Source organism: Arachis ipaensis, chromosome B05 (assembly GCF_000816755.2).
Source record: "Arachis ipaensis cultivar K30076 chromosome B05, Araip1.1, whole genome shotgun sequence".
NCBI classification, from domain to species: Eukaryota; Viridiplantae; Streptophyta; class Magnoliopsida; order Fabales; family Fabaceae; genus Arachis; species Arachis ipaensis.
The window spans coordinates 135,597,679-135,611,827 of NC_029789.2; the positions used below are offsets into that span (position 1 = coordinate 135,597,679).

At 33.2% G+C, this 14,149-nt stretch overlaps 1 long non-coding RNA gene across 1 annotated transcript; it reads left to right on the forward strand.

The window, feature by feature from the left end:
* On the forward strand, positions 13,224 to 13,627 carry LOC110263038. The gene is made up of 3 exons (XR_002348040.1): positions 13,224 to 13,272; positions 13,388 to 13,516; positions 13,607 to 13,627. It is a non-coding gene; the product is annotated as an uncharacterized LOC110263038 (long non-coding RNA).

Genomic DNA, 14,149 nt, shown 5'->3' on the forward strand with positions numbered 1-14,149 from the left:
GAAAAAAGGATTTTTTATTTAAATTAAATAAATATATAAATTACAAAAATACATAAAATATGAAATAGTTACTTAAATGCGTAATCTTACACATTTCGAATGTCGAGGAATAAGATAAAAAATATGTATATTTTAACGTTTGAGACACTGTTCTGTGATTGGGCGATGCCGTGACATATCCTAAGTGCACACGAGATATGTTTTACATGAGAGATCGAGTACTGACCACTCGAGATACGTTTAAATTCAGAAGGAGGTCTCAATACTCGAAATACATGTAACATGTCTAATTTGGGCTTTAGCATCCGAGATATGCTCGGATGCATATATAAGGTCACAACAACCGAGATTTGCGTTGATTTGAATAGTTTTTAAAATTTTTGTGACTTTCTAACCGTTTAAGTTCGAGTTTCTGAAGTACGTCAACAGACTAAATGCTACTTGGCACATAATTGGAGCTTTAGATTTTGAGGTTAGTAGTTCTTCCTTGTTTTATTTTTAGTGAATAATTAGTTTAGATGTTTAGGCTTTAGTAACTTAGTTAATGTGGTAAATATTTTGAGTAGACTAAGTTAAAAGTTCTATATTAATTTAGTCAGGTATAATATGTTTTGATATTTTGTATAATTAATTGTTACTAATTATAACTTAAGTTAAATAAATAAAATAGAAAATTATAAATTAATACGTTAGTGAAATTAAAAAATGCATTATTTAAGTAAAATATTTGTGCACTCAAATTTTGCATTTAAATTTATTATTGGATTGAAGTCATATCTAATGACAGTCAGGTTAGAATAGTGCAACATAAATAATTTATTTTTTTTACATATTGTTTGATAGTCTTCTCTTTAGTTAGTATTATGAATATTAGCAATACAGATTATATTCGTACTGTATACAATATTTTATTATCGATGTTTATCTACTTGGTTTAGAATTTTTAGTAATGGTTAAACGCAATTAATGATTTAGACGAGATTAATATGCAAGAGTAAATGTTATGCGTATTGCAGAAGCCACGGTTACTGTTGCCCCGCCGTGTGACCTTGGGTCTCTCCCATCGGACAGCCTATTACCTTATATCATGGAGGCGAGATTTGGGCATGCGATAGAGTTGAGGAATTTCATGTTTAACAATTTCTTGATCTCTGCATTTGTCAAGTGGTGGAGACTTGAGACCCACACCTTCAACCTTCCCTCAGCATAAACCGCACCTCTTTTCTGTACGTTCAACGTCATCCATCTCATTTCGTAGCCGAGTAGAGACCGGTCATCCCGTTGCCTTCCATTGCATGGCCAGGTTGGGCTTCAGACGTGCACCATACCATGTGGGCCACATCTTTTCATCCGGTATCGGAGGAAACTCTATCTCATAAACCTTGAAAACAGAGGCCATCTTGTACACGGGATCGACGAAAAGCCCCCACTCGATGGTCGCAACTGCACATGCCGCCAGGGCGTGTCAACATGGGTAATGTGAATACTGGAATAGACTGCAGTCGCATGTACGCGCATTAAAACAAATGCGGTATGAAGTCTGGGACTATCCATCTACTGGCTCCACCTCCTCGACACTGAACATATGGATGCCATACGATCATAATGGGTGACTCACATCATCAGTAGGCTCTCTCTGTTCTTCTCTATAGCTGCCAACAGTTGCTGTGAGTATATCTGTCCATCCTGTAATTGAGCATGTGCTTCGTGACCTTTGCGCACGAATAGCTATTGCACCTTTCATATATGACCCTAACAATTGCAGCTACTGGAAAGTTCCTCATTCCCTTCAGCACCGTATTTATACATTTCGAAAGGTTCGTCGTCATGTGACTATACCGATGACTTTCATCATAATGTTGAAGCCATAAATCCTTCCTAAAACGAAGAGCCTAATCCAACATCTCATGAGATAATGTACCCAAAGCATCCAAGTACCAATCGTAACCCTCCTTTCTTGGACTATAAGCTGCATTTATAAGGTACTTCTTACCCTCAGTCGATTTGAACTGTAAATTGAAGTTTGAAGCCATGTGCCAGATGCAGTATGCATGATATGCCGAGGGAGGATGCCATCCACTATGAGGTGCATTTAGGATAGCACGAATGGCATGCGATCTAATTGATATGATAAGAATTTCAGGTTGCGGAGTAACAAGCTGTCTCAGATTCGAAAGGAAAAATGACCATGACTTGGTTGTCTCAGACTCGACTAATGCGAAAGCTATAGGCAGAATATTGTTATTACCATCTTGAACTACAGCAATTAACAACACGCTCCCTACTTTCCGTACAAGTATGTCCTGTCCACAGATATAAAAGGCTTGTAATGCTTAAACGCCTCAATGCATGGAGAAAATGCCCAAAAGACCTTATCAAATTGACTCCACTCTCTATCAACCATGTCCCCATTGTAATAAGAAACAGTAACGCAGTCGTGAATCGTACTTACTTTCTGCTTTGCCATGCACACCTTTCGATACGATGGCTTGAAATAGTAATTCTGATGCACCGCACTTTGCAACACGGCGATAGACACCGACGGGTCAGTCTATATTATAGGTAACACGACCTTACAAATCAAACTACTATCCAACTGAGCATAGTCCTGAGACATGCTTGGTGCCAAACAAGTGTGTGCTCCACCGAACCTACGCACCTCCCTACAAATTACTCGTGGATGTCAACGTTCAGTACAACAAATAATTAACTTTATAGACTTTAATTCATCCAAAATAAACCGTAAAATATACTAGTAGTTTAAGTTCTAGCCTAGTTCCGTACAAAGACTCCATGGACAACCGTTGGTGAATTACTTGCAACGACAGTGGTATTTAAGCCTATCCGACTCCAAAACTCTATACTCTGCGTTCCTTCGAATACTATAATTTTTTACCCCATATGGTAGGCAACATCCTGTAGCGTAATGCTAACCTTACCCCATATAGGCTGTACGATAGGGGGAGACCCAAGGTCACAAGGCGTGGCAACAATAACCGTGGTCGCTGCAATAGGCATAACATTTACTCTCGCATATTAATCTCGTCTAAACCATTAATTGTGTTTAACCATTACTAAAAATCCTAAACCAAGTAGATAAACATCGGTAATAAAATATTGTTTACAGTATGAATATAATTTGTATTGCTAATATTCATAATACTAACTAAGGAGAGGACTATCAAACAATATGTAGAAAAATAAATCATTCATGTGCATTATTCTAACCTGACTATCATATTGGACATGACTTCAATCTAACGGTAAGTTTAAATGCAAAATTTGAATGCACAAATATTTTATTTAAATAATGTATTTATTTAATTTCACTAACGTATTAACTTATAGTTACCTATTTTTTAATTTATTTAACTTAAGTTACAATTAGTTACAATCAATTATACAAAAATATCAAAACATACTATACCTGACTAAATTAATATAGAACTTCTAACTTAGTCTACTCAAAATACCTACTACATTAACTAAGTTACTAAAACCTAAACATCTAAACTAATTATTCACTGGAAATAAAGCAAGAAAGAACTACTAACCTCAAAATCTAAAGCTTCAGCTACGTACCAAGTAGCATTCAGTATGTTGATGTCTCCATTGCAAACATATTGTCTAAGGGCCATATGTACTTAAGGAACTCGAACTTAAGTAGTTAGAAAGTCGCAAAATTTTTTAAAACTATTCAAATCAATGCAAATCTCGGTTACTGTGACCTTATATAGCATCTGAGTATATCTCGGATGCTGAGACCCAAATTAGGCATGTTGCATGTATCTCAGGTACTTTATATTTTATATGTTGTTGTGACCTTACATATGCTCAGTATCCGATCTCTCATATAAAATATATTCCGAGTGTACCCAAGATATGTCACGGCGTCGCCCGGTCATAAAACGGTGTCTTAGACGCCGAGATATGCACATTTTTTTATCTTATCTCTCAGCATCTGAGACGTGTAAGGTTATGTATTTAAGTAATTATTTCATATTTTATATATTTTTATAATTTATATATTTATTTAATTTAAATAAAAAAATCTCTCAAAAAAATATACGTAAGAAATAAAAAAAGTAATTTATTAAAAGTAGATTAATTACTTTGCAAATTAAACTCATGTAACTAATTTCTAGTGCATATCAATACTCGTACAATTTTACAACAAAGTAAACTTCTATACTCGTTGAGAACATATGAATCAATGGTGAATGCTGATTTAGAAGCCACATCATATACCTATTCTTTAAAAAAGGATTTCCGGTGAGTGAAATTCCTACCTGTCTTGAAGGAGTGTGATTCACGGTAGGTTTCATATTGTGGTTTCTCTTCACTCTTTCAAATAGGTTTCATATTGTGGTCTCTCTTCACTCTTTCACATATATTTTTATCTCTGTCTCCATTATTTATTTCATAATTTAATTCTCCTCCTTTCTATTCTTTCATATTCTCTCTGCAACCTCCTTCACTCCCCAATCCTTTTCTCTACCCTTCATCAGTACTGTAAATTTCTTTGTAACTATTCAATTTTTCCTTTTCTCTTTCTTTCATCAAAATTTGAATTGAAAGTTAATTTAATGCCTCATGTTCACTTCTGTTATACTCCAAAAGATGATTTCATTTTTTTCCAATTCTTTCCGCTATCCAAGCTCTGATGTCCAACGACGATCCCTCATCTTGGTAGATAAAGTTGTCGCTCATCATTTGGACTCCTCAACTGCACGAGTTCTTCCTTACTGTGGTGTCTGCTACTATGGCCATGATATGGTTACTGTTATTGACGAGGAGGCTGCAATTATGGGTTTCATCTGCATCTGAATTTACTGGTCAAGTCACATATCTCCCTTACATCCTTTTTAACAAAATCATTTTCTTTATTTATATATCTCTTCCTCATTGGTACTAATCCATTGGTTATAATCTGGTAAAACTATAAACTGGAATCTGCTTAAAACTAAATAAACACATGCTACATCAGGAGTACGTGGAGTATGTGTTTTGCTCTCCTAACGGGCACATCACTAAAGAGCAGTTACCATATAAATAGGCTAACATCCTCAACAACTCCACAATATTAGGCCCATTGAGTAACCGTCTGCAACACAATAATTCTATAAATAAAAAACTTCAACTACGCAAAGAGGTACCTTATTCATTCTGAATAACTTCATATCTATCTTCTACTCTTACTAACATGAGTGTTGGAGTACCTTTGCAGATGCCCACCACCGCCGTTCTTGGAGAAAACCGACGTATCATCCTTCTCATCCAAGGAAAAGCGAGGCCGAACATAAAAAAAAATGAGCTATACCTTGGAATTGGTTATTCACGCAAGAACATTTGGCGCCCACCATGGGGTCAAGTTTATTTAACCCAACTATCACTTTTTTTGTCCTGATTACCTATCCAATTTTGTCGATTTTAATCGATGGCAGAAAAACAAAACAATCAATCTCCATAATCCCCTACTATAGCCGAACTATTGGCGATCAAGGAATCACTAAAAGCAGAAAATCGAAGGTTAATCGACCTCCTGAACCAAAACAAACAAGGTAATAAGAAGGATCAGAAAAGTCCTGACAACGGCAACAGCGGTGATGACCACATCTTGAGAATAACAACCATGGTAGTAGTCACTCCAAACCCATCAACAAGGAAACAAATTCTGCCAAATGCTTTGGTAACAATATCTAATGGAATACAATTTTAGCTAAATATAAAACATTTTTGTTTTCCATGTTTTCATTAGAAATTCTGAATTAGCACAATGATGCAAGCATTTGATCAAATAAATCGATTTTATTATTTCTGATATACAACCAAGAATTGAATCACATATTAATCTAATCCAACTTGTAACGAATTTCTCTCATTTTTGTTTACATTATTATTGCTATAATTACTATTTTGCCCTGATTACTCAGTGATAATCCATATTATTTTATTCAAGTTTTTTCTTCATTTTTTTCAATTATTTTTCCCTCGGAATAAGGAGATTCAGTTTTAACTTTAGACGAAAAATTCAAAACATGTGTTTAAAATAGAAAAAGAAAAATAACTTGGAAGACAATTATAAGACGAATAACCTCAATGTATCAAACTGACAAGTCTTATACAATGGAGAAACAATGCATACGCATGACCTAACATGCTTATATAATTTAGGGTAAAAAACGTATATGAGCCAAGGGGAGTTCAAAATTACCTAAATCCGCCAAATAAAATTCTGATACATCATTCTACCAAAGAACAAATTAATGTAATTCGAATCAATACAATTCGAATTATATTTGTATGTAATTCGAATTGATATAATTCGAATTACTTGAAAGCATAGACAACACGTAATTCGAATCAATATGTCACGAATTATAAACTTAGAGTTCGAATTGTATCAATTCGAATTAGTAGGAGACGTGCTTTGAATGGAGTTCGAATCAAGTTGATTCGAATTACTCTATTTTCGAAACTAGTAGTAATTCGAAACGATATAATTCGAATTACTCCCTTTTCGTAACAAATTCTAATAAATTTTTTTAATGAATTTATTTAAATTATAGTACAAAAAATATTTTATTCTATGCAAAATAATTTTTGAAAAAATAGCTTAAAAATATTTTTTAAATTATTTTGCATACAATAAAATATTTTTTTGTAGTATAATTTAAATAAATTTATTAAAAAATATTCATGAGCTATCAAGAATGGGCAGAAGAGTATTGTATAAAGTTCGAATTGTTCACCGTATAATTTGAATAAGGCTTGGTTTGGTAAAGCTTTTACTTTTTAAAAGTTACAGCACTTGCGTTTGGTAAAATCACATTAAAAATAGTTTTTAATAAGCACAAGTACTATAATTGTGCTTGGTAAAACAACTTTTAAAAATAAAAAAAATATAATAAACATATTTATAACGAAGAATAATATTTTTTTTCAAATTTTAGAGACCAATAATTTAAATATTTATTCGATTTACTCTCTATATTAATATAAATAGAGTTATCATTAGTCAATAATAAAACTTGTACTGATACGTCTATTACCCATTTATATATATTGACTCACTTATACAAATCACAAAAAATGAGACACATATCTCAAGTAAAATTATATGAAGATTATGTTAAAATTTATGAAGGTTAGGTTGAGAAATTAGAAATATATGAGGATTCCAATGGCAATATAATGACAGGAAATATGTGTGAAAAAATAAATAAAATATATTTTTAATTGTTTTGTATGGAATAAAATATTTTCTTTAATTTCTAAATACAATATTTAAACCCTAATAAATATTTTTTAATAAATTTATTTAAATTATACTACAAAAAATATTTTAAAAAATGTTAGGAGTACTATAAAAATTTGTAATGTTCTAATGACTTAGGTACTCAAATTTTAAATAAAGTACTCTACATAGTCAATAATAATTTAGAAATTAAAGAAAATATTTTATTCCATACAAAACAATTAAAAATATATTTTATTTATTTTTCCACACATATTTCCTGTCATTATATTGCCATTGGAATTCTCATATATTTCTAATTTCTCAACCTAACCTTCACAAATTCTAACACAATCTTCATATAATTTTACTTGAGATATGTGTCTCATTTTTTGTGATTTGTATAAGTGAGTCAATCTATATAAATGGGTAATAGACGTATCAGTACAAGTTTTATTATTGACTAATAATAACTCTATTTATATTAATATAGAGAGTAAATCGAATAAATATTTAAATTATTGGTCTCTAAAATTTGAAAAAAAAATATTATTCTTCGTTATAAATATGTTTATTATATATTTTTTTTATTTTTAAAAGCTGTTTTACCAAGCACAATTATAGTACTTGTGCTTATTAAAAACTATTTTTAATGTGATTTTACCAAACGCAAGTGCTGTAGCTTTTAAAAAGTCGTCTTTTAAAAGACAGCTTTCATAAGCTACTCTTAAAAAGTAAAAGCTTTACCAAACCAAGCCTTATTCAAATTATACGGTGAACAATTCGAACTTTATACAATACTCTTCTGCCCATTCTTGATAGCTCATGAATATTTTTTAATAAATTTATTTAAATTATACTACAAAAAAATATTTTATTGTATGCAAAATAATTTAAAAAATATTTTTTAAGCTATTTTTTTAAAATTATTTTGCATAGAATAAAATATTTTTTGTACTATAATTTAAATAAATTCATTAAAAAAATTTATTAGAATTTGTTACGAAAAGGGAGTAATTCGAATTATATCGTTTCGAATTACTACTAGTTTCGAAAATAGAGTAATTCGAATCAACTTGATTCGAACTTCCTTCAAAGCATGTCTCCCTACTAATTCGAATTGATACAATTCGAACTCTAAATTTATAATTCGTGACATATTGATTCGAATTACGTGTTGTTAATGCTTTCAAGTAATTCGAATTATATCAATTCGAATTACATACAAATCTAATTCGAATTGTATTGATTCGAATTACATTAATTTGTTCTTTGGTAGAATGATGTATCAGAATTTTGTTTGGCGGATTTAGGTAATTTTGAACCCCTCTTGGCTCATATACGTTTTTTACCCTATAATTTATTTACTTTAATTTTCAATACGACATGACCTCTTATAAGGTAACACCAACCACTTTACTTTTACGTATCTTACCATTTCATATACCAATATGCTATACCTCGTCGTGAGTTACCAATCTGTATCTCATTTCAATTGACTTTCCTTAAGCATATCTAATATTGTTGTTTTTACTATACGTTTCTGCACCGAGTTCTATTTACAGGACAACATAATCACACTGATCAAAAGAAAATCAGGCAATGCTATATACCATCTCACTAAAACAACCCCGCAGCAACACCGCCAGATGGACTATAACTCGGACAACTTACACTTGGCATAAGCCCACTTTTCAAATCAACATATAAGACTAGCCTAAGAGTGCATTACATATAAATTCATAAGTCGAAATACGGTGATGTTCTACTCTTTCATTAATAATTTTTATTCCTCTACTTCCAATCTTATCTATTAAATTCCATTTACTATTATTCATTAATCTAAAAGTATCTTATGCACAATCGATCAAAATAAATTGCTCTGCAATAAATCTTCAAAATCACATACATTCAACCCACCGAATCTCCAACCGAAATATATTCCTTTATAAAGTGCTCTAATTACCAAGTCATTTACCATCAATTTTTTCCATACCAACACAAACTTACACTTCAAATGGTCAGATCCCAAAAGCAAAATACAAATCAATCCAGAAAAAAGGACTTTTTACCAATTCAAAAATAAACTCAATTAGCAATTATCTCAATTAACAATTATCGTTACTTGATATATGGGTGATTAGCTCATCCCTTATTTTTCTATTTTACAATAATTTATACATGCTTACTTTCAACACATTTTATTTATGTTATAACATCTTTATTATTTACTCAATATTCAATAATTAATTGCTTTGAGCAAGAAATTCGTCAATAAGTTGTTGTGGGTTAGAAAAATTCTCAAGACAATTGATCATTATATCATTGGATCATACAATCAATTCCGTCAACGAATACATATTTTCGAACTTTTCAGTTCGTGTCAATCAAATACTATGTGCATGCCATGAAAGATTATTCTCGAAAAAGTATCCCCTACACAATTATATTGATCGAACAACTCTTACCATTCAATTGGTTTTTGAATAAATGTCGACTAACTGATTAAGTTTGGGGGCTACTACTTATTGCATAACCGATTTATAGATAGACATAACTATCTCACTTTCTAATATTTTTTAGGGCTGGGCTACACATACAAGCTTACAAGCTTACAAGTTGGCCCAGCCCAAATAGAAGCCACGCGCATAAAGAGAGACAACATGGCGCGTCAAAATCACGCGCTCAACACTACAACCGTTACGTATGGGAAACTCTTCCACTTCTTCCACTTCTTCCACTTCTCAAAACGCTTCGAAAACAAGGAAACCCTTCCATTTTCGAGCGAAAATCAAAGTTCAAAACATACAAATCGTTCTTCGAAACCTCCATCAAAACACGATCAAACTCTCCGTGAAGAATCTGAAGCAAAGCAACAATACTCAACGTAAGTTCGTTAAGATTCCTGTATATTTTACTTTTCTTCTACGTCGTTCTTCTAGGGTTTACTGTGCTATTATTCTTGCTTCTTTGTTACACTGTTCTAAGTTCTACGTCGTTCTTCTAAGTTCTACGTCGTTCAACGTTCTTGTTCTAAGTTCTTGTTGTTGAATTTTGGGGGTTTATTCCGTAGATTGGGGGGTGTATACTGCTTGAACTTGTAATGTGGCTTGATATTGAAGCATGTTTGACTGATATATATGGATACTGTATCTGAATAATATCTATGGGAGTATCTTACTGTTATCAACGGGTGTATCTGATTCTTACATATGGGTGTATCTTACTGTTATCAATGGGTGTATCTGACTCATATATGCGTGTATCTTATTGAGATCTCAATTAATTTGATATTGAAGCATGTTTGAGTGATACCTGACTGATATAAATGGATTTATCTGAATCATATCTATGGGTGTATCTCACTGTTATCAATGAGTGTATCTGAATCATATCTATGGGTGTATCTTATTGTTATCAATGGGTGTATTTGACTCATATATATGAGTGTATCGTACTGATGTCTTTGGGTGTATTTTTCGTTTCAGAGAAAATGGCAGCAAGAAACAAAACAAAAGACCTTAAGTGTGCCACACATCTCCTGAGTGAGCAGTTGGTGGAAAGAATGACTGCAGAAAGAGAGGAAATTTTGGTAAGTAAACATAATATGTTGCTTGTATTTTATTTACATGAATGCTGCTAGCTAAAATATCTAATGTTTCAGGGGATTGTGAAGATGGCGGAGACAAGAGCAAGAGAAAAAATGAAAAAAAAAGAAAAAAAAGAAAAAAAACAAGAAATAAAAAAAAAACAAAAAAGGAAGGCGAGTCCAACATCGTCTTCGGAGACAGAAACAGCTACTGACATTGACACTTCTACCTCTGAGTCTGAGACTCAAGAAGACTCAGAGGATTCAGGAAGAAAACACCCCAGCAAAAAGGGGAAAAAGTAAGTACCATACTTGGGTGTAATTTCTTTTTCGAGTTGGGTGTATTTTGTTGATCACGTTGGGTGTGTGTAGTTTATTAAGCTGGGTGTGTTCGTTTGCTGCGTTGGATGTATATTGTATATTCAGTTGGGTGTATATTGTGAATTCATTTGGGTGTATTTTTAGTATGTTCTAAATAATGATTGTTTGCCTTCCAGAATGGACTCCAGAAAAAGAAAGCAGAGGCAAGAGGAGTCAGATTCTGATTCAGAATCTGAATCTGAACCAAGTGATGAGTAATGTCTTGAAATTATTACTCCTTTCTTTTGGCTTCATTATAAAGATTTCGTGTATTAACTGAAGTGTCTATTATTAACTTATAGGAGCGAAGAATCATCACCTGCAGAGAAGGAGAAGGAGAAGAAAAAAACAAAAACAACACCAAAAAAGTAAGCACTTCTTTGCATATAATTAGATTAGACGACTATTTTGTGATAAAATTAATTTCTTATTTCTAATTGGTACTCTTTTTTTTCCACTCAAAACACAACCAAAAAAGAAAAAAGTTGTTGTGGAGGATTCACCTCCTAAAGAAGATCAATACTTTAACGGGTACAGTACCTCGTAAGCTATATTACCGTCTATCATCGTAATTATTTTTGTTAACGTCTTCTTTTATGAATGTAGTGAGACATATGAAATATCAAGTGACAAACTAGATGAATGGCTAGGGCAAAATGTTGATAAATCTGCTGCAGAGGGGTATGTCTTGCTGGGCTGTCTATTTCATATTTTGGTGTGTTTTGTATGCTAATAATTGTTTCTTGTTTTGCAGGGAGAACCAAGCTGACCTGCGATCGACAGAAGGTCGCTATGTGTCGTCTGAAACGTAAGAAGCTTTATTATTTAATAAAATCTTGCTATCATGATTTGGGTGTATTTTGTGGAACCATTTCGGTGTATTGTGTTGATCAAGTTGGGTGTATATTGTTTATTAAGTTGGGATATTTCGTTTGTTGTGTTGGGTGTATATTGTCCATTCGGTTGGTTGTATCTTGTGCATTCATTTGATATTTCAACCTTATAACCTTATTATTTTCAAAGGCGTTGTTAACCTTTCACTTTTCTTCTTGTTTAGAGTCCCGATTCAGGTTTTTGTGCCGGCATCCCAAACAACCACTAAGACAAATTTTGAACCAACCCCTATGCTACAGATTGAAGGGACTACAGAAACGTAAGAAATAGTATTGAGTGTATATTTGTTTAGAGTTTGGGTGTATATTAGCTAACAGTTTGGGTGTATATTGTTCCTGATTAGTTTTTTTTTACGCCGTGATTAATTTTTTGTAACTGTGCAGCACTCCTGAAAACCCCCAAACAACTTCAAGAGACCACACCCACGATTCCCCCAGCTCCAACTAAAATGTAAGTTCATCAGACTAAAATCAATCTTTGCTTATCATTCGTATATTCTTATTCTTATTCTTATTCTTATACATGATGACACAGTCATCCAGACGTAGAAGATGTTGTTGCCCTGTTGATGATGGCACGGACAGCATCCTATGTTCCTAAAACAGATCCAGGGGTGCCATCATTCAGCCTTGGATTGACTAATTCGAGCCAGGAGGGGGCGTCAACGCATGAGACAGAAAGGGCAAAATCTCCTGAATCTGCAAATTTGATAGAAGAATTGGACAATTTGGTCCAAAAAATAGCAAGCAGTGCGGCGAAGTGGAAGAACAAAAGTCCACAAATTCAGAGGGAGACTGGGGGAGAAAGTTCTGCAAAGTTTCGAACTCCTGGGGGATTATATCAGATTACGTATGATATAAAACAAAAGTGCTACATCTGGGGGACGAGACTGAAGGAAGATGCAGATGGCAATACTAACAAGTATGAGGAGATGTGCACTCTGATTGGCCAAGGAGAATACACTTTGATGAGAATGCACCTTGTATCCCTCCAGGCAAAAAGTGATATAGAATCTCAGGTAATATTAGAATAACATTAATGTTTTTACACCAAAGTCAATTGCAATGCTTATTAATGTAAAATTGATTTCGGCATATATTTCTAGATTGTATCTGCCATCTGCCTCATCCTTAACCAGAAAAATGAAAAGAGGTTTCAAGAACAAATATACTGTCTCCCCCCCGATATTGTGGTAAGTGTTACTTTTACGAACTTTGGGTGTATTTTCTGTATTGATTTGGCTGTATTTTTTACGTTCCATTGGGTGTAAGTTTAGTATTTCATTTCTTGTTTTGCAATTCTTGCAGTGCATGGCACTTTCGGATCACCCAAACGGGGAATTCGTATCACCGAAAACGAAAAAGGAATTCAGGGTGGAAGCCTACCCGAGTTTCATTCCCTTCATAGATAGAAAAAAATTAACTTCCCATCCATATGTAAGTTTTCGTTTGCTAAATTTGTTAGTACGCTTATTTACTTATACGCCAAATAAAATAACGCACTGTTGAAATGTGGGAATCCTTCAGATTTTTGCTCTTGTTTGCCACATGGGGCATTGGTGGTTATGGCTAATAAATACAACAAAGCGAAAATGTCATATACTTGACCCGCTACACAAAAGAGCTCCAAGCGATGAGAGAAAGCAGGTTAATAAATTCACTGTAAGTTGCCTCTGTCTTCTTTACTTTAATATTTAAGTCTATTTCGTTAGTTGTGTTTAAGGAAAAAATCAAGGCATATATAAACGCAAATTATAAACTGTTACACCTAACGCAGGTCTAATAATACACCCAACATTGCATAAAATATACACCCAAACTGTCTGTGCTGTATTCAAAATGTATGAATTAAGTACTATAATATGAAGAAAAACATACCTCTTTACCTTCTTGCTCCATCGTTCCAGTATGTATCTAGGTGACACTTGGCTTGCTTGTTCGAAGCTTAACACGCTTAGTGCGTGACGGAACAGTATCCCTCTCGACTCAAATAATAAGCATTCGCATTTTACCTCGGCTGCAACTGAGTCGTAAGTAACCACGAACTTGTTGAATATTGAGCTGGAAACT